At 40.8% G+C, this 20,362-nt stretch overlaps 1 long non-coding RNA gene across 1 annotated transcript; it reads right to left on the bottom strand.

Moving 5' to 3' along the window:
* Positions 1 to 1,360: 1,360 nt before the first annotated feature.
* Positions 1,361 to 16,274, bottom strand: LOC117429873 (uncharacterized). The gene is made up of 3 exons (XR_004548438.3): positions 16,142 to 16,274; positions 10,128 to 10,238; positions 1,361 to 2,730 (listed from the first exon to the last, which is right to left on the bottom strand). It is a non-coding gene; the product is annotated as an uncharacterized LOC117429873 (long non-coding RNA).
* Positions 16,275 to 20,362: the final 4,088 nt, after the last annotated feature.

Raw genomic sequence — 20,362 nt, 5'->3', positions numbered from 1 at the left:
TATATATTATTTAAAAGTGTTGTATACATTCTTGGAGTTTTATAGGAACACTTCTTGAAAGATTGTGAAAAGAGTTTTTCAATTTGAATTGTATTCTTCTGTTGGCTCAATATCCAATATCCCTGTACATCACATGCCAACCTAATGCACTGTGCCGTAATTCATATCAAACACAGATCAAGTGTACCTCATTCTGTTTGTGAACGGGGGGAGGGAGGAAGGGTGGAAGGGTACAACCACTGGCTAAGGGCATTTGAAATCTCCACTAAGGGATCTGGCATATTTAGCCTTTCACTGAATTTTTCACTGAATTGTCACTTTGCTTTTGTGGAATCTTTGTATTTTATTTTTCTCTGTACTGCTTTAATAAAATTCTTTAAAAAAAATTAAGTGAGTGATAGTGGGTCAATGTGTGACATATGATCCTTGAGTTTTTGTCCTGACCAATGACAGGTGGTATTGAAATCTACTGTGATGTTGTTTGCTGTTAGCAATGGAATTGAGCCCAACCCTAACTTTAAGTGGTATGCTGGCAGAGACACAGTGGAAAGTTTAAAAAAATCTCTTCCAGCTGCCAGAAAGTGCATAAAAACAATGAGGGCGGCATCTGTAAACATAGCCGCTCCACTCCTCTAGTACTGAGTGCCGAAGGATTTAGACATGTTTAATAAGGAATTTGTAAAATAATATGATAAAGATGTTACAGGTAAATGTGCCCACCTTTAGTTAGCTGTAATCAGGTTTTACTGTCACTTTCTCTTAACAATGTGCTTTCTGAAATCCAACCTGCCGTGAATCCTGTGAAAGCAGGGTGTATGGAGTACAGGTGCATAGCAGGGCTAAGCTGAATATGACTAGAAAATGGAAGAAATTCTCAGTGCTGTGGCAAGACTCCCATCCAGTGGATCTTTTAAGGCACTGCATTGTGAAGATATGGGTACAAAACTAACTCGCTGGTCTTGACCTGCTTCCAACAGTCATCCACATTCCATTTCTACTTTAATCGTGATTTTAGTTTTTTGTAATTCTAATGTATCCGTTAATCTTGCTCTACCTAGTATTTTCATGGTTACTCTCAATTGTGGACTGAAACCAGCCGTTTGGTTTCTTGGCTTTTCTTTTTCATTTTTAATTCAGATTAAACTGAATTTCCCTCACATTGCTTTGAATCCCATTCTGTGCTAGAGGTAGTGAGTTGGACCTCCCCTGATACCCATAGGAAACTTAGTTGGTAAAACAGTTAGTGACTGGGAAATGAACCCAAGTGCTTAACATAGATAATGTTAATAAGGGTCCCCTGCTGCTCAGCTGTAGTAGAAGCACACTTCTGTCCAGGATCAATGACGGTCCTCAAATCATGTTATACCAGCATTACAAAACCTTTCAAGACATTATACAAATGCATAAAAACTTTCCCTGTGCAGATCATCCAAGGCAGGCTGTTTTAGCAAGCCTATTAGTGTATTCATGCCGTGAATTTGCTAAGGACTATTTATTGAATTTTGAGCAGTCTACATTTTTTTTTATTATTATTTTTATTGTGCTTTTGACATACTGAACAATATCAAAACATATAAAAAATAACATAAATCATTTCAGCAACAATGAACTACATGCAATGCAAGGGATTTGTTTGCAGGTTTTTTTTGGTTTTTTTTGCTGCTATACCTCCTAAATTGTAACCGATTTCAAATGGTGCTAGAAACTGATGATGACTCTGAACACCAAAAGAAATCGGTCAACCTTGGGAAGAGGGCTCAGAGTAAAGTCCATGTGCTGTGGGGTGGGAGAGAGCATGCACAACATAATGGGTTATTGTATTTAAAAAGAATGTGATATCTTGTAACAATTGTAAGTTGCCCTGGATAAGGGCGTCTGCTAAGAAATAAATTATAATAATAATAATAATAGTAATGAACAAGATCATTATGTGCAGCATGTATGGGCTTCCAGTTATGTCTGCATTGCAAACTGTTTCTCAACCCAGAAAAACTCAGGACTCTGCACTTACGAAGTTTTGACACTGAAGCTTGGCAGCAAAATAATTTTGATTAAATGATATTTCTGTCTTCCTACATAAATCTTTGTTAACTACATGTAGCTGAATGTATGGCGTCCTGCCCTCACAATCACACAATGTGCATGTAGTAAATACTAGTACATGGTAACTACAGTGTTACTACTTGGAAGTTAATGTACCTTTGCCAGCTTTTTAAGATGCAAAAGTTCACTATAGAAATAAGGAAAGTAATAAAGCATAGCTAGGTAAGCAATGTAAAGCCCAGAGAGATATGGTAAAGCATGACAAACTATGGCAAGTGAATAGTATAACCTTGCAAAACAACCTGGCTCTCCTGTATAAAGAGCAGGGCCTCTTGTGACAGTTCACCCACAGGCATGGAGTGTAGTTCATCTCAGTTCAGCTCAGTCAGGCTGATTGATGTTGCAGTTCAGCTCAAGTCTCCAGCGCTCCTCTCTCGTCAAGCTGATTGATGTTTTTCTTGCTCCAAGAACACTGATTTCAAATGGTGCTAGATTAAACACATGAAGAACTCTAAGCCACCACCTGAAACCAGCTTCCAGGAGAAGACCAGCAACCTTTTCCCTTCAGTTTGCAAAACTTCAGCCCACTAAACCTCTTATGACAATTGCATCCAAAGCTACTGCTGCAGCTGTGGTGACGCAGGTCAATGGGGGGCTCTCCGTTTTCAATCCGCACCTGCCAGCATGCTGTAATTAAACACCAAGAACAAGTACTGTTAATAGATTGCATTCTGGAACCTGCTCGCAACGATTTCTTGGTAACTTACCGTTCAGCATTTCTTTCTGCAAAAGTTTAATTAGGTAAATAGCACGTGTTGTACATACACCAAGTATCAAAACCAGAAAGACATTTATCCTCTCTTGGTGCCCGGTGAATGATAACCCTAAAGTACATCAGCAGATCCTGTAGCCGCTGGAGCAAAAACAGGACAGCAAACTGCTGCACTAAACTAAATATGAATCAGTATGGCATAAGGAAGTTCTATTTTAGCCACAGGATTTGGTTTTAGGGCACAATGGAAGTCGTTATTCGCATCCATGCTCATGCTTCATGCACACAGCAGAACAGGAAATCTAAACAACTTCCATATGAAAATAAGCCCCGTCTAGAGTTCTCTGAAAAAGAATCATTACACTGTACTGGTTTTGAGTGAAAGAGCCACGCAGGCTTATTAATGATACAGGTGTGGCTTTAAAGTACCTCTCCATCAGAGCAGTGAACCCTGGCAATCTTGAGCACCAGTGCTTTGTCACACTATCACTGTGGTTCACAGCACAGCACCGCTCTCTTGTTCAAATAGAAATCTAAAGATATCTCTATGGCATGGTGGAGGCTAGGCACGAATTAGCGAGCCCGCACACCGCAAGTAAGCGTCTTAAACACAATGCCAAAAAAGCTGGGCGCGTCTGCATTTGTGGTTTTGGAGTAACCTCAATGGCAATGTCGATGGACAGAATCTGTAACGGCAGCACATCGCACAACACATCCCCTGATTAGGACCCTCTCTCCCTCTCTATTAAGCCCATTTTACTTGGTCCCTTCAGCAATCTTAAAGCCCAGGCAACTTTCAGGCAACTTTTCAAACGATTTTCCAAGCCCTCACAAGGGAAAACTGCTTAAAAACCTTCAGCAAGTTGCTTCGTAAGGTTCCAGAAGTGCCAGCCTTATCCACAGCTGCTGTGCAGACTGTCTGTCTGTCTGCCTGTCTCTCCGTTTACTGTCTTGCTTTAACATATTCTGTCAAGTCATCATGAGCCCTGTCTGACAAAGCGAGATGCTTTACCTCGAGGGTTATTCATTTGCTGTTGAGATTTACACTCTGCTTCTGCCCAGTGCTGGCTACCAGTCCTCTGTCTGCATCACTGAACATGTTTACTTCACAGACAAGCTTCTGCTTTAGAACAAATGGGGAAAAAAAACAGAACACACACCCCGTCAGCACCCACAGAAGTGTCTGGACTTCAAACTGCTTCTAAACGGGTTTTTTTTTTTGTATAATTATGTTTGTAGTTTTGCACTTGTAACTATAAAACACTCAATAGCAATACTAAAATAAACTAGTTAAACTCTTTGACAAGTTTCCAGATGAAGTCTGAAGAATGCGTTTATTGGACTGTACCAGTTTCTATTAATACGTCTATACTGCAGTGCAATTTTTTAATACTTTACCAGCCGAGTTAAAAAGATCAAACATCTTGGACTAATTAAATACTGCTGCTGTGTTGCTACCCAAAAAAATGGACTGCCTTGTAAACAAGATGACTAATCTCAATGGGATTTATTAAACTGATGCTTGCACTGTGGAGCTCCTTTGCTTCTGGCCCATCCCAAGTTCCCAAGAGAAGGCAGTGCAGCGCACAGCAAACCATGCTGTACACAGAACCGTTTTCTAAAATCATTCTTTGCAGTTCAGAGCAAGATCTCCCAGGGAAAGCCATTAGCTCATTGTTTCGAATGTCAACCAATGGCTGGCCTCCGGACCTCTGAACAACATTATTCCTGGCCATGGCCCTGAGCGGCCCACCCTCATCGTAACAAAACTGGCAACTCTTTCAGACTGCTGCTTTTGTAACTTGCCGTCAATAAATAAATCAATCTTGGGGAAAGCAATCTTGATGTGCCAGTCAAGGGCATAACTGCAATAATTTGCAAAACACTCCTACGTTTAACCAATACAAAAAACATGTAATTCTGAACATAGGCATAATTGTTCATATTTGCTGGAACTTCAACAGGGTGTGTGGCCGACCAATTTGACAGAGAACACAATATGTTATTGGCTGTGATGCCTGACGCTGTAATGTAAATAGGAATATGGAATTTCAGTAAGATCTACATGCCAACTTTACGAGCTCCAAAAGCAGGGCTTGAGTTTCAAGATGGCAAACAAAGCAGTTGTACACGTTTTCAGTGGGTACCTATTACTGATCTGCAAAAAAAATGTCTTGTAAACACTGCAGCGTTACTGACAAACATCTGGCTTGTGCCTTCATCAGTGTGGTGTGTAAGTTTCTTCACTTTTGAAGTTGGATGGATGGGTCACAGAGAAGTACAGGAAAGCATAGGAAAATCAGGTATCAATCCTCAGCTCAATAGTGTCAGCTCCAGTTCTCAAAGTTTTGAAAGTAAGCAGGTATAAACGACAGACACCTGTGTGTTCAGCGAGCCAGGCCTGGGAAGCTCTGTGCATCTCTGGAACAGTTTCCCATCTCACTGTCTGGGCGTCAGAGGGAACTCCAATACCCTTTTTTTTCAGTGGCGCTGCCTGCAGTCGTTTCCACTACATTTACCAAAGGAATATTTGTATGCGTAATTGTTGATTAGAGTTCTTGTTGTTTTGTGCTCACTTGTTCAGCGTCCTGGGCGATACAAAGACAACATGAAGGAGTGCTGGCAGGGAACATGAACACAGCGTCATGGAACTCTCTTTTAAGCAGATTAACAAAGTCTAATTCTGCTGTTCACGTGATTCAATACATCATGCAGAAATAGAACAGACTTTCCATATTCTATATACATCTTCACTGACGTATACAGCGATGATACCCCTGTATGTTTCAGAATTGTTGGGAGTATGCTTAGCAAACCAACTCAAAAACTAGCAAACCGTATCTGGTACTTATGCAACTGCATAACCTATTTCTGTCCTTAGATTTACCTACATTTGTGACCATCTTGTTAAGAATGTTGTATAACGTGTCAAAGATCCCAGAAGACAGATGCCCTTTTACTTCCACTTGCTGCCAACGTTCCAAAACCATTACAAAAATATACAACACAGTTTTGAAACAGTACCTAGCACTGTGAAACACTGCGGAGGGTAAAGGCAGTCAAAAGAGATCACCCCGTGGCATAAAAAAAATAATAATTAAAATCAAACCGGAGGAAGCACATTCCCTTCTCAATAGCTTCTCACCAAAGCCACCTACTGATACATACCTGTCTGTTTTGTTCTTTAAGCCCTAAAACAATTACATGAGAAACAGCATTTATAGAAACACGAAACAGTAACCTGCGAGGGTTTTCCTTATTGTCCTCGAACTTTGTTTCTACAGCAGCACCAGGACTGTCCTTTGAGTTGTGTTAGGAATGGCGCAGCAAGAAAGCTGGGGTGTGTGACTGTGTGCGTGAGTGTGGGTGCAGGTAGTTGCTCACTCAACGTGCAGAAAGCTGGCACTGTGCTTCCTCCCTCCCTACCCACAATCCCATTCTCCCTTTACTTGGCAGGTATACATACCCACCCCATTCTTGTTTCGATCCCAACTGCCCTTCTGTTTCAGCACAACAACAACAACATTATTGTTTGTTATCTGGAAGATTATAGAAAAAAGAATAGAAAAGAAAAGAAAAACAGCTTTTTCTCCTGCCAAGGCAGATCAGTGTGTTGTTATTTTTTGATTTCCTGGGAGGGGAATGAAGACAGCGTACTTCCTGAGGTTCCACAGGCTCGTCAGATTCAAGCAGACAGAAGAGGAGAGTGATCCCAGTTAAGGGCAGGCTTGTTTTTTTTCCAAGTTTAACTGGTTCATCCTGCTGCTGCTGCTCTCTGTTTGACTAGTTGTGTAATGCTTATAAAAGATTCAAAGCAATGCTGCCTCTTTTTCTGTTTTCAAACTACAGCAAAACAAACCTACTCCTCCACAGGTCTCCATAGTTTCAAGGTTTCATGCAGCCTGGAGTTCTTACATTTAAACATGGATAATTCTATAACGTTACCCTTATCTTTTTCCTTTTAAACAAACAATGCAAACTTTGCTCAAGGACAACATTACTGGTTATTTGTCTTTAAGTCTATGAATGCTTGATAAAAGCCAAAGGTTACTATGCTATAAAAGGGACAGACAGAAAGCCAGAGACATCAATACTGCAGTCTGATGCTGTATCATTTGGTGTTTTGATTAATTAAATGTGATCTATGAGAAAGATAAAACGATTGCTGTCTTTGACTACAGCCTGGATCAGTTTCTTAAATTCAAAACCCTTTGGCGTCCTATTTTAAAATAAAAATTTTCCAAACGCTTATCTTTTGTTAGGAAGTGTGAGGGTGGAGTCTTTTTAGACAATTCATTTCTCATATCACCACCCCTTGAATGTTTGCAGAGGTTACTGTCAGTGATCTGTTTAACCTTTACCACAATCCACACCCAGCATCCTCAGTTCATCGCCTCGAGACCTGAAATAATAAAAGCAGCAGAAAGTGCCGCTTTTCATCCAAGCGATTTGGGCCTTTATCTTGTGCACTAAAGCAGTTTTATTATTGCCTGCAGCGGAAAAACAACTGTATTTACTGACCTGCCCAATACTTTATACATGAGTCATGCCATACTTTGTAACATGCCTGAGATGGGACAGTGCAAGTCAAGACTGTAAAATATCCAGACCCTTAATGCTTGTGAAGGCTGCTGGGAACAACAACATCAATACAGTGTGACACTTGTATAGCGCCTTTCAAAACGTATATCTCCCCTATGGATGAATCGCAGGCAGACTGCCCCTTCTATTGCTAGACTGAATCAGGCTAAACCATAGGATGGCTTATTTCCTCTCAAAACGTCTAAGTCTGAACAAAAATAATAATAAGAATAATAATTACAAAAATGGTCAGCCTCTCTGGAAATTGCTAAAAGCCTGTCACTAAAAAGAATGAAATCGACCCGCACGGATCTGACTATAAAAAGGGTTATTTTTAGAACTTGCCAAGTGATTTCTGAATACATTTATGCAAGTCTTTTCCAAAGAAGGAATCTACTCCTATTTCAAATGAACCCTCCTGCTAAGTTTCGTTGTTAAAGTAATTAATTACAAAATGTAATTCCCCACCACCCCCACCCTAATTAACAATATCTACAATGTTTATTCTAAAATGAAACACAGTTCTCTAACAGTATAATACAAAGGAGCGTGGTGATGAAAAAAACATGCAATATAAAATGTTGAAGTCTGTCTTCTGATTTATATTCCGATTCACTTCTCCAGGGCGCAGTGTGTTTCGACAGGGTCCTGCATATTTAAAGCCTCCTCCCCATTCACGTAACCTCCATTTATTAATTCGTTGAAACCTGCATGCTCAGCGTAGCCTTATAATGCTGTTGCCATGGCAATACAGTGGTTGCTAACGATGATTAGGTGTCATTACAGTGAATTAGGGCAAGAGGAAAAGCGATGGACCCAGCAGACGTGTCTTTAACTCCAGTCATCTCGGAACAGCTTCAAATCTACGTGTGGGTGTTATAACATGTGATCCCCACTAGAGGCCAGCACTGAGAAGGTCCACGCCCTGATGTTTCTAAAATGCGATTTATTTTTGCATTGATCAGACTGGGTCACAGCTACTTGATCTTGCATCATCAGGATGTCGGGTTTTTTATAATAATAAACGTCAATACTATTCCTTACTGGGGTTTCCTTGCGGTCTCTGTTCCGTTGCTTTAACTGTGTTTGGAGGATGTTTTTAGATAGGAGGTTCTGTTGCGATAGCCTGAACGGAACTTGATTTTGCTGAAGCTTCCCGGATGACTGCTTGTAATTCCTGGAGTCAATTCTCGCAGTGTGCTTCGGATTATGTACTATAAGCACCGTCAGTAGCGAACGATTGACAATATTTTATCCCTGCCGTATACTTGATAAGCATGCAGTGGAATGATCTTTCTAGCAGCATGTAGACTGTCAGTGTGTGTGACGCAGGACGTCCGTAACAAAAGCATGTGGGGGCTTTGGATGGGGAAATTAGATAATTAAAATAGACCCACCAGGAAGGAGACCCGCAATCCTGTGATTATTAGCGAAGCCAACAGGCAGCACAGAGCATAGTGGCAAATCTGTTAATTTGAGAGATGGGCGGACTGTCGCACCATCTGATGCACTGCCAAAAAGGGAAAAATACTGTGACACAAGAGACTGCAAATGCAGCGTAAGGATAATCCCAGAAATGTAGCAGACTCCAGGATACGCACATCAGAGGGGGAACTAAAGAGCACTTTTTAATATCCTTGACAAAGCAAACCAGACACTCACAGACTAGCTAATTGTACCTCTAAATTTTTTACTAAAAATACACAAAGCTGTCCTTGCAAAGTCCGATCTTGTATTATCGTTTACTGTGCGACTCGTAGCTCACTTACAGTGCACAAACTACAGAAGTATAAGGACTTGAGTCCATATTCATATTTGTATATTTTTCCACTTTCGATTAAAAAAAAAAAAAAACCCATAGGAAGAACCAAGCTTGATGTAAAGGTTAACAAATACTGTCAGTCACATACTACAGCATTACTACTAGTATCATTATTATCAATTTTTCAATCTAGAATTGCAAATACTGTGATTTCTTCTATTTATTGACATGCAGGCATCACCCAATAGAACAAGACATTTATATATGACAGCCTTCCCTGGGACCAATCACACGGCGGCATCCACCTGCCTGCTTCTTTCTGGCCAATAAGATTGCAAAGCCTCCAGTCCCTGGTAAATTCCCATTGCCAATGGGAGGTGAGCCCAGCCACTTAGCTGATGATGCAGCTCTAGGAAGTCTATCACATGTGAGCTGGCAGTCTGCCAACATGGAGTCACTAACAGCAAGGTAAACAACGGTCCTGAGCCAGAGTCATGACATTTAGTCCCCTGTGCTAGAAGCCAATCTCCTTCTCCTCCCTTTCATCAGCAACAAGGGGTGCCTCTCCTGCGCCCCCAGTCCGGGACAGCCTGCCTGTCTCCCTTCACCACTCCAAACAGAAAAATAAAGATCACTGCGTCACGGCTTCTGTTTCCACTAACTACGCAGCAACAAATCTCTCAGCTCCAACTTACTTAACCCTCAATAGCAGCACCATCATCAGTGGTCTCCGAGCCGGCTGCGATCAGAGGATCATTAAAGTCATATTGGGGGACAGAAAGGGGTTCTCTTTATAACACAGAATGAAAGGGCACCTGCTCCTGGGGGCTCCGGTCGTCAGAGGCAGACCCCCAAACAAGCCGTCCCGTGCGACTGAAGGAGTTAAATCACTGCTGGGAAAAATAAGAAAACAACCCCAAAAAAAACAGCCCCCCATTTCTTTAAAGGAAACCTGTGATTATTACTTACCAATATAGCGCAGTGTTCCGCCCACGGGAAAACGACAGGTCGTCATGACGAACCGGGATATACGCAAAGACGGGGCAAAGCATTCGTCTCACCGTCTTTGAGGTGAAAAAACTGAAACACAATAACAACATTAATAATAACAGTAATAATAATACTAATACTGGCAATGGTAAGAACAACGCTGGCTCTCTGTGTAACCCAGTTTGTTGTCGACAAATCCTCTCCCAACACACAGCGTTTCAGAAACAGAACCTTCTAGAACGAATGTTCTCCCGCTAACTTTTTGCTTTCCTGCCCTCCCCCCTATCTGCCTCCTCGACCGAAATGAAGTACGTCACATCTTCAGCATCCTCATCAGAACAAACCTACACCACTGTCCATGTGGCTACTATGCATGCAGAGAAGTCAAAGGAAAAAAAAACAATACCCAAATAAAGAAGAGGAAAAACCATCCCAACTCCGTCCGCTTTCACATCGAACAGTCGAGGACTCCCATCTTCCAGTATCTCAGCTCCTGTTGTGGTCTTCGACGTGAAAAAGTGACGTAGCGACTATTTCCAAATCTCTCTATTTCTCTGCTTGCTGCTGCAGCACTGCTGTTCCTGCAGCCCCATCAACAGAGCCAGCTCTCTCTCTCTCTCTCTATCACACACACGCATAGGCACACACTAACACACACACACACACTCTCTCACACAATCTCCTCTATCCTCTCTCTCACTGTGACGCAGCACTTAAATCTCCAGCCTGCTCCCTGTGTTGCATATGCAGAACTGCAGCTTCTCGAAAGAGTCAAGCAAGCTCAACACAGGCACACACACACACAGAGTGCTGCCAGAACCTTCCAGCCTCCCTCCCTCTCTGTCGCTCTGTCTTTCTGTCTTTCTGCCTCTCTCACTCTCTCTCTCTCGTTCTCAGTTTCCCTTGTGCTTACTGAGTTGACCATGCTTTCGGAGTCACCTGACAACCTACTGCTTTTTAAAGACACACTGTCACCTTCTGTGAAGTAAAGCCTTCGACACAGCTTGCTGTTTAACTGCCCTATCACTTCTAGACACCCCTGGCCGTTTGTTGCATACGGGTCTTCAGCTGCTTGTGTTAACAGTAAAATGCCGTGTGAAAAAAAAAAAAAAATTGTTTCTCCATCCGCCTAGGGATACAGAGAAATAAGCTCTAAATAGCGTTTCTAAAAATCTCTTCCCTTTAATTATGGATTACCCTCGATTCTACGACATGCTTGGATTGGGCCCACCTAGTGACCAAAAGTTGTAATTACACAAATATTCTCTGTTTCTCTCTAACATCAGTTTTTGGTGGGGGTGGGGTGGGGGGATTTCAGATTTGCACAGTGCCTCCCGGTGGTCAACTGCTGTAAATACGGCATAGTGATTATAATCAATTTTGATAAAATCAAAATGTGTAGATGAGTAACCTGTTATTATTGAATTAATAAATGAATTAAACATATTATTAAAAGGTTCAATATCAGTAGGGATACTGAAGTTTTATTTTTTGATTGGTTGTTGATATCCACTTATTTGACCTCCAGAATCAACATGTAAATGGACAGTAAAGAGATTTGTTTTCATTGCTCCAGGCCCTCGATATGTTCAGTTCAGAACACTGGAAAGTTCCCATTCCAATATAGAACTTTCAATGCTGTTTTCTGGATTTCATAACCTGCAAATTCCTTTCTACGAAGCGCATAAAACCTTTTGTAAAAAAAATCCAACTTCTGTTTTTGTTCTGCAAACGACATGAAAAAAACTCTCTCCCTCAGCCAGAAATTCCAAAGAGCGGAACACTTGGAAGCCTTCCTGAAGCCAGGCACAAGCAAAAGTGACCTAAATACTGAAAAAAGCAAAGTAGGTTCACACCACTTTCTTTCTACCTCTCTGACCTCAAGACCACGGCATTGCTGATACAAATAAAAACAAGAGGAAACACTGGAGCAGACAGGCTTGGAAATGACTAATTACCACCGTCTGGGACTAACAAGTGAGTTTTTGGGTATACTTTGCGTTTATTTGAAGAGCTAAATCCATACACAAAGTCTCCAGCCTGTGTGCTCTGCGATTCCTGCTACTCATTCACATTTGAGTACAAGCTTGTAAAATGGTGTGCAAGATCCCCTACTCTAATGTAGAGGGCGCTATTACACCACGGGTGGGCAAAGTTGGTCCTTCCACTCCTGGTCTTTGTTCCAACCCTGTTTCAAATTGTTTAACTGAACCAATTAAACCTCACCTGGTGTGGGGTGGAATGGCCCTCCAGGACCGTGATTGGACACCCCTGTATTAGACTGATCGGAACTGGCGTTTCCATTTGTTGCTTACATACACATTTAGGAACTGCTGTGCTCAATGAAGACATCGTGTTTTAATGCTGTTTTATTAATTGAATATATTGACTTTAATATACAGGAGTAGCTCCAGAATTGTTGGAAGTGATTACTGTAAACTTTGGGGTTTCAGTGTTCTGGAAGAGTGCTTGGTTCTGCTTTACTGTTCTTGAAGATCTCAACACACTGAGTATGGGATGTACATGAGGTAGCGGCTCCAGGAGTCCTTACAGAGACTGCTGTTTTCAGATAGCGTTGGGTACAAGTTGCAGCACTTTGACTTGACAGTTTTTGTTTGTTTTGCACGATGCGTGATTCTGTTTAGAAACAGTTTGTTATTTATACATCTCCTCGCTGTGGCCTTGAAGCCAATGCTGAGAGAGGGGAGGCCCCGTCACACACACACACACACACACACACACACACACACACAGACTGCACTGTAACTTGGTTTCCTAGCAACAAGATTTTATTATCAGGGAGCTCTACCCAAGATAACGTTCTTAAGTCTCCAGGTTCAGGGAAACTCCTTTGTGTAAGCGATAAACACTTTGGGGAAAAAACTAAACAAAACAAACATTGGATTAAACTGTGACGTTCAAACAAAGAATAACAGATGGCTAATGTGATGGCACCCCACAAGAGACATTAGAAGGCATATTAAAAACGAGCAATCCAGGAATGCATTGACTGAACCAGGGGAGAATCCAATGGTGCACTAGCAAATGCAGCTCACACCCTCTTTACTGGAGCAAAACAGAGACTCCAAGTCTCCACTGCCAATACAGCACCTTCCACAAGTGGTGCTTCGTTTGCTCACATGCACTGCATCTGCCTGTAGAAGCACTCACAGTGTCAGGTGTGCTGGAGGAGGGGAGGGCCGTGCCACACTTGCAGACACTCTTAAGCCTCTTACAGACTCCACTTCCTAATGTAATCAATGGGAGTGAACATTCGTTCAGATAAAAATAAATGTAAAGTTTGTTTCAGTTTTCATTGGCTGTAGTTACATTTTCACTCCTCCCCCGATCATTGTGTAGTCATTTAAAAAAAAAAAAATTCAATAAGACGTTTAATAGATATGATTTTGCTATTCCTTTTGAGGTAAAAAGATGATACTGACATTTCTCAGTCACGCTGTGTATCAAACAAAAGGTATGCAAGGCATTCTCTACATGTAAACACCAGGCACATATAGTTTACTGTGACATTTTCAAGATTGCATTGGCTTTACATTTTACAAGCCAACATGAATAAAATATACTCTCAGAAGAAACCATTTCTCAAATATAATAATAATAATAATAATAATAATAATAATAATAATAATAATAATAATAATAATAATAATAACATGGTGGTTCTAGAAGCGGGAGAGCTAAATCAAGCACATTTAATGAGCTGCTCTGCTTCAATGATCGTTCTGAAAGCACAAGCATCTCTCTGGATAATAAGCTGCAACAGCTCCCTCGCAGGCTGTTTGTTTGTCTTGGACAGTAACTCAGAATATATGCAAGGGGGCGTCTACAAAAACCCCGCAATCAAGCAACGCAAAACCATGAAACCCAGATCCGAACGACGCCTACTTCAGCATCGCAGCTTGAATTTAATAAACAAGGTCAACGAGCACAACAGACAGCAAGTCATGGTGTGCCGTTACTTATCGTGAAATACAAAGAGAATAAACTGCTGGTGAAACTGCTTCCTTATGGGAACCGAAGCCCTCAATCTACACTGAATGAGTTTGCAAAAACTGCACTTGTCTGGACTTGCTGTTAGCAAGATGAAAACTTATATGCCCATAGCTTCTCATAAAACTACAGTATTGTAAGAATGGAACCAGTCCTCTGTCACAAGGGCTGACTGTGCCACTGTTTAAAAGTGTGGTGCCCGCTGTTTAAATTATCAACTCATTAGGAGTTTCCAGTAAAATGCATGAAACTGTTCCTCTTATTTTTGTTTCCTGAGCTAAAAGACTTACAGATGTCATTTTAAACTTTATTTTTAAACTTGCCGAACATCCCGGTTTGGTGACACAGTGATGTAGTGACAAGCAAGTGTCAGTAGGGGGGGTAAGCTAAACTAGCTGTAAACACAGGAACTGCTTTCCGTTTGATTGCATGGAAGACTAACCTATTGAGGAATGCCATGAGCATCCCTGCTTTAGAGTAAAATGTAATGGTGGCACTCTGCAGATTTCAATTCAGCACAACTGAGATCAAAGCTCTAGTCATTATTATTATTATTATTATTATTATTATTATTATTATTATTATTCTCCATGGGTCTTCTCAAATAAGACATCACAACATTACTATAGTGACATCTGCTGGGTGAAGCAGGTACTGCTTTTGCAGTTTCCTCACCATCAGATAAAGGTTTTTTTTTTTTTTAAATAGAGGAGCATCGCATTTGAACTGCTTATAACTGCAGATTGAAGACATCCTTCTTGGACCTACCCATTATAAAAGTGTACAGCTGAAACTGCTACTGGTACAAACTCGTATTTGAAAGAGGAGTCACAGGATGAAGCGCTTTCACACATGGCCCAGCTAAAGACAGAGGGGTATTTAAAGAGGAGTATTTAAAGACAGAGGGGTATTTAAAGAGAGAGTGGTAGTTAAAAGAGGGGTATTTAAAAGACAAAGGGGTATTTAAAACAGTGAGGGGTATTTAAAACAGTGAGGGGTATTTAAAACAGTGAGGGGTATTTAAAAGACAGAGGGGCATTTAAAAGAGAAAGGGGTATTTAAAAGTTTAGGACCCCTTTTGATTTCTTCTAGTGGCTGGTGTATATTTTTTCATAAAGGGTTAAAATAAAATTGAGAAATCCATAAAACAGACATAATAACTATGTAATAATCTTACACTTAAATTACTAAGTCCCTAAACACAACTAATGAAAGACTAATACAAATACGTATGCGACTATTCTTTTTTGGCCAATGGATGCGCTGTTATCATGGTAACCGAAAGTAACCTATCTAACTGCGTACTATTTTTTTTCTGCAATAACAAACGCACGCTGCATCTTTTTTGGCCAATGGACGCGCTGTTTTCATGGTAACCGAAAGTAACCTATCTAACTGCGTACTATTTTTTTCTGCAATAACAAACGCACGCTGCATGCAGCTGCGCGGTGCGGAATAACAACATGTCGACAGCATGAATGCAGCGGGCACGCGCGCACGCGCGCACACCTCCTGCACTGCCTGTGTTTACGCATCTCGAGCTATAATATACCGCACTGTCGCGTGCTGGGCAATTCATACAAATCTTATTTCATCAACACATCGGCCATCTTCTAAAGTTTTTTTTTTTTTTTTAAACATACGCAGGTAATAATTAAAACCAGGAAAACTGGCATGGACCAGATCTTTCTGGTTCAATCAAACCTCTATCCCTCATTCCAAATAAACGCCGTTTCCAAATCACACCTCGCATAAGAAATGTTGTGCCGTACTTTTATTAAAAAATGTAGTCTGTTTTTAAAATAAGCGAGTTCCACAGTGAGCGTGTTTTAACGAATTTGTTAACATTAAAACAAATACATAATTTATTTCAATAAATAGGATGTCTTATTTAAATCACGGTATACATAACAAGAATGACGTAGCCTATAGAACATTACTGTTGGGTAAACATCAACCAAATACCCCAACAACGCACTCACCTTGAAATACATTGAGACTTTCGAGCAGTTTGGCGCCTTCTTCTCCCCCCTTCTCCTGCTTGACTGTCACTTGTTCTCGTAGCTTCTCTCGAATTCCATCACTTCCAGGGCTTTTTTTTAATACAGGATTCTTAACGAGTTTCCACAGCGTAGCTTTCTAACCCCGCCCCGCCCACAGTCCTCGCCTGCCGATTGGCCAGCTCAGTAGCTCGTAATTATTTTGACGTCATTATCACATGCGGTTGACGCATGTTTACAAACATTGGAAAGAATCACGTGGCGCTGGGAACCATTTTACCGTAAAGTACCTAATATTCCTCTCGTCGTGTTGATTTGAAAACATCAGGATCCCCCCCCCTTCCGAGAACGACACATCTGAAAAATAAGTGTGCTTGGTTAGCCAAATTGAACGTTAGTTAGATACAATTAATTTATAATAAACATTTGTGTTATTTTCAGCATAGGCTGAAAATAAGAAAAAGGGCACTGTGTCCAATGTTTATGAAATGGTTCCCGTAAATGATGACTAGCAGTACCGTACCCGTAAATCTCAAACACGTAACAGATTACATATAGCTAGCCTTTCACGCGTCATTTTACTGCGTTTGAAAACAATAAAACACCAAGCAACGTGTCTGTAAACTAAATCAGACTAGATATACATGAAGTAGGTTTCGGTTTTTTTGTTTATTATTTATCATGTGCGTGTAAAATGTAGTTTTAAAAATAAACGAATAAATGCAATTGAACAAACCAAGAAATTTCACGAAGATTCACTTTTCTAGGTTTTAATACAAGATTTGACCTGTTTCGTAAAATCGGATGCTGTTTGTCTCCATACATATTTAATAACATGTTATACGTTTGCTATTGTATTTAACTTGTATTCTACGTTTTGGCAAAGCAGGCTATTTTAGCCTTGGGCTGGAAACTGCCGTAAGTTTAGTAGCATATTCATCTGCAGTCCGAACACTGCAGAACTGAACGATAGTTTACGGAAATTGCCGACAGAGCCGATGCAGCAGGCTCTGCGCAGCACATCAGTTTAATAATAGGTGCAATTTGAAGCACATGCGTCATTTACTGTGAATCACTGTGTTATTGCACTTGGTGGTCATAGTTCTTAAAGCGACAGTGTCACGCAATCCTGTTTATACCAAGATGATGGCTCTTCGTTGTCTGTTTTATAATGCATTCTTTAGTTTTACCTTCCTGCGCAACAATGGCAAAACAAAAAGATCAACACTGAATCAATACTGGGGTATGGAAATCGAGGAAATAGCATATACACAATACAAAGACTTGGCTTGGTTACTGCTCTTTTAATGGACGGGCCGAAGCCTTATTCAGAGCTAACCCACTGCGTCATTCCTGGAAAAAAAAAAAAAATCAGCTCTTGTGTTTATTGCTATCCAGGACTTCACATATGGTTCCACTGCACCAGAGGTAACTCATTTGGGAAGATTTGGTGGTGGTCTGTTACTTGCGCCCTGTAAGATTATCCCACACAATGACAATTTAACTGTACGGTTTTTGCATATAATTGTTCATATATCGTACGCATATAATCACACGCTCCTCATTGCAGTTCCTCCACAATCTTCTAAGTATCCTATAATATTGCTTCAGCTCCCCTTGGCCCTTGTTACATATAGCTAAGGGGGCTTCTCCTTAGCTGATCTGGGCTCCCTGTCTCTTTATCACAGCTTTGAAACAGTGCTTATGTGAAGTCCTGTATCTTCTGATGACTTCCAAACAGGAACAAACATCTCAGAATAGCTAGCAATAGACCTGGTACTCTCCAGGCAGGTGTGCGTTATATAAGGTGCTGTTATTGCTGCGTGAGATTGTCTGAAGATTGTTTTTGTACATGGCGTGCGTGGGAAGCCTGAAGTGCCAACTCAAGGCCTCTGCTGGGGTGATCACACTGCTTAGAATTCAAGAGCTTTACTCTCAGGTCTGCTTTAGAAAACAGGGCTTGCAGTAACACAGAGTGTAGCCAACAGCCATTATCTTACTGAGCCCATAGGAGGGACCTCGGTGCAAATAATTTTAACATTTCTATATAAATTAAGTTAAATAACTTAGTCTTGAGTGTTTAAGTGCAAATGATTCCTCTCTGCAGCCACCTACGTCCACTGCACACATAGCGAGGGGATGAAAATGTTCAGTCCAGTGCTGGGCTGTATTCAAGCTCATTGTAACTGTCAATATAATAAAAGGAGGGGTGTTTGTCCACCTTATCCCAGCCTGTATCGTTCACATATTAAATTGATTACATACACCCTTTATCTGGGGAAACTACTAATTCACTCATTTTCTGTGGTCTGGATCTTGCAAATCATAGCACTGATGAATGCTTCAAACAAAACCTGTGCTGTACTGAAATTGTGTCCGGCTCCATGTCTGTTCTGTTCTTTGTTTTAGCTCCTACATTTCAACTAGGGGCTGGTTTCACAAAGCAGTGCTCGGTAGCAGTCTGCTAAATCCATTTCACTTTTATAGAAAAATAATAACAACATGCATCCTGTAATCATATAGACTTGCTGAGTGGATTTCTAGTGTTATTTATGTTCTAAGTGTTGTTTTTTGAAACAGGTAAAAAATAAAAGATCTTGCTAGCTATTAGCTTGTTAAATGCTAGCAGTGGTTTGTGAAACTATGAGGCACCCACCGATGCTACAAATATTATATACACCTCACACTTAATGCTTATTAAGGGTAATACAGATTTATCAGTTTTAGGAACATTTTCATACACATTAAAACCTGAAGTTAGCAATATTAATCAGCAGGGGGTGACAAAAGCACTGGATACGCACTATCACAAGGGATCATTGTAAAAGCACTGGATGCACACTATCACAAGAGATCCTTGTAAAAGGTCCACTGCAGCTGCTGGGGTCTTTCAATGGATCCCAATTACTAACCCCAATGACATATTAAATTAGGACCAAGCCTGACATTTTATTTAATTTTAAAGATAAAAATACACTTTGCACTGATTATTTTAGATACTGCATGTTAATAATGTTAAGAGCTAATTTCATGCTTATCGAAAAATCTTGATGATTCTTCACAGAACACATTTTTAGTCCTGAGCTTTTATTTTCCTTACAAGGAACATTTCTCTATTGATGAACATACCACATTTCGCAATGTGTGTGTACCTGTTCTGCTGGCACACTTTGAGTGAGTTTACACCACAGGCTACGCCCTGTAGATAGTGCAACACAAAACACAGACATCAGTAAATACTGTAAAGCGGTCAGCTATTGTTGTCTACTTGTTTGCTAAACCCACAGCATCACTGGGCATGCTGACAAGCGAGGGCCCTGATCTGAGGTCGGGATACTGAGTCTACCTGCTTACTGGTCCCAGTTCTCATAGAGCAGTTGAAAGAGCCACTTTAAGAGAAACTCTGCCAATTAATAATATCTTTATTTTTAAATAGCGCCTTTCATAGTGGACCACCATCACAAAGCGCTTTACAGAGGTAGGCTGTGAACTGTTCATTATATGCAGAGTCACTTACAATAGGACATTGATTTAACATCTCATCAGGAGGACGGAGCACAAGGAGGTTAAGTGACTTGCTCAGGCTCACACAGTGAGTCAGTCAGTGGCAGAGGTGGAATTTGAACCGGTGACCTTCTGGTTATAAGCCATGGCCTTTAACCAGTGGACCACACTGCCTCCAATTAAGAAACCAAGCCAATTATCAAAAGGTCTTTTGACCTGGCCGAATGTTATAATTTGACCTCGAAAACCAGCCTACAAACTTTGTCTGGAGCACGTGCTGTAGTGAACGTGGTCCTCGAAAGTGAAACCGAACTTAACTTCCAAGTGACTGGACATTTGTTGCTGGCTCTCCTCTTCTGGGTGACTGCTTACTTCTCTGTTAATACATGTTTTACATGTATTATCTTTATTTTATAATAGTTACAGGACGAGAAAATAAAATAAAATCTATTTGGAATGATAGTGATAAGATGATCATCAAAACAGACCTGGCGCTACATCACAAAAGTCAACTGTGGTGCGCAGGGTTAAGAACAAAATCTAAATTATGGAAAGGAAGCCCCACATCTCTTTAAAAAACCCCATTAAGAAACAATGTGTTTCGGCTTAGCATTGCCTTCATCAGGGTGCATCGTTACATAGAATGCTTACTAGGTTATTGAAGGTCAGTCTAGCATTACTACAGGAATCTGTACTAAA

This window comes from Acipenser ruthenus, chromosome 29 (assembly GCF_902713425.1).
Source record: "Acipenser ruthenus chromosome 29, fAciRut3.2 maternal haplotype, whole genome shotgun sequence".
NCBI classification, from domain to species: Eukaryota; Metazoa; Chordata; class Actinopteri; order Acipenseriformes; family Acipenseridae; genus Acipenser; species Acipenser ruthenus.
This window is presented reverse-complemented; position numbering and strand designations above follow the sequence as displayed.